Here is a 1,460-nt window from a genome sequence, read left to right on the forward strand (position 1 = left end):
TGTTGGTCAAGGGCTTTAAACATATTCTCAAATGCCCAGAGCTAACGAACCTTTTTAAGAGGATGTACAAACAACTGGCTGCACCTCCACTTGGTGTCAGCATACCCAAAATGTGGTAACTCCTCAATCCTGGGTCTAATGTGATATAATGTAAAGTGGATGTAATGAAAAACTACAGCTTAAGCTCTGAGAAATGGTATTTGCTCACAATGAATAGAAACAACATATCTGCTGCAGCCACTGATAACAACTGGAGACATAGGTAGCTAGATCATGGCAAATGTTTTGAAATGTTAGTATGTTAAATATCAAACTAATGTTCCAAAATATGTATATATGATTTCTATATTCTTATATCAGATTTCTATATTCTATATCAGATAAACTGCTTATAATTTAATATGAAATTAACTAAATTGATTCATTCATTCCCTTTAAAAAAATACACTTTAGTCTTTTTAAGTTAAAAATAAATCACATGCATCTCTGACAGACCTAGAGCAGTTAATGGCTGCTGCTAAGGTTTCCACTACAGATGCAAGAAAAAGAAGGTTCTAGTGCTTTCTGTCTGTTTAGCAGTGACAGATAAGATTGAATGTGGGAATACTGGAAACATGGGGAAGGGGAAATAATATTTGCAACTCAGAAATAAACTTTTAAACAGCCACAAAAGGAATATTTTTGAAGTTTTTGAAGTTTTGATTTACATGAGAAGTGTTGAAAGTCTATTTCGCCCATACTCTTGCCTTCTGGTTGATTCATTCTGGATAAAGCTTTAACACATTTGAAGGGTTAAAAAAAAAAAAAAGAGCACTTGATTAAAAGCAAGCTAGTGGTTCTTCCCTTTGGTCCTGGAAAAATCATCAAATTTTCAAATTTAAATTTATCTACACATTAGGAAATACAACTATGTTAATATATAAAAAATTGAGCTAATAATAAGAATGACTTTTCTATCATTTTCATTTTATACATTGCCACATATGAGAATGGTTTTTGCATATTGTATTTTTTTGTATGAACTTTTGTTACTTTGTAAAATATGGAGCTCATTATACCTTCAGCTATTTGAGACCATACATGGTACTTCTTTTATAACTGGATTCTTCGAACTTTCATGAAGGTGTTACAGGCCTTACATTCACTAACCACCTTGAATAAATTTGTATCTTATGAGAAAAAAAAACAATAAACAAAACGAAAAGTTCTGGGACTTTGATAGTTAATGACAAGATGAACAGCTGTTGAGAAAAAAACGGAAGGAACTATGTCAGGAAGTGTTTGAATTTAGGTTGTGACAGGGTAGGAGAGAAGCTGAATGTAGAAAGAAGTCATAAGATGCTTCTAACAGTTTAGAGTTAGAAATATAGAGCAATCATTTTGAAGAAGGGATATGACTAATGTATGCTATGAAAGGTTATATATGGCATTATATTAAAATGGCACCAATATTACTGGGA

General features: G+C 32.1%; 1 non-coding gene across 1 annotated transcript; it reads left to right on the plus strand.

The window, feature by feature from the left end:
• The first annotated feature begins 478 nt into the window (after positions 1-478).
• On the plus strand, positions 479-611 carry LOC111761766 (small nucleolar RNA SNORA31). Its single transcript, XR_002795030.1, has one exon. It is a non-coding gene; the product is annotated as a small nucleolar RNA SNORA31 (small nucleolar RNA).
• Positions 612-1,460: the final 849 nt, after the last annotated feature.

Source organism: Dasypus novemcinctus, chromosome 18 (assembly GCF_030445035.2).
Source record: "Dasypus novemcinctus isolate mDasNov1 chromosome 18, mDasNov1.1.hap2, whole genome shotgun sequence".
Classification (NCBI taxonomy): Eukaryota; Metazoa; Chordata; class Mammalia; order Cingulata; family Dasypodidae; genus Dasypus; species Dasypus novemcinctus.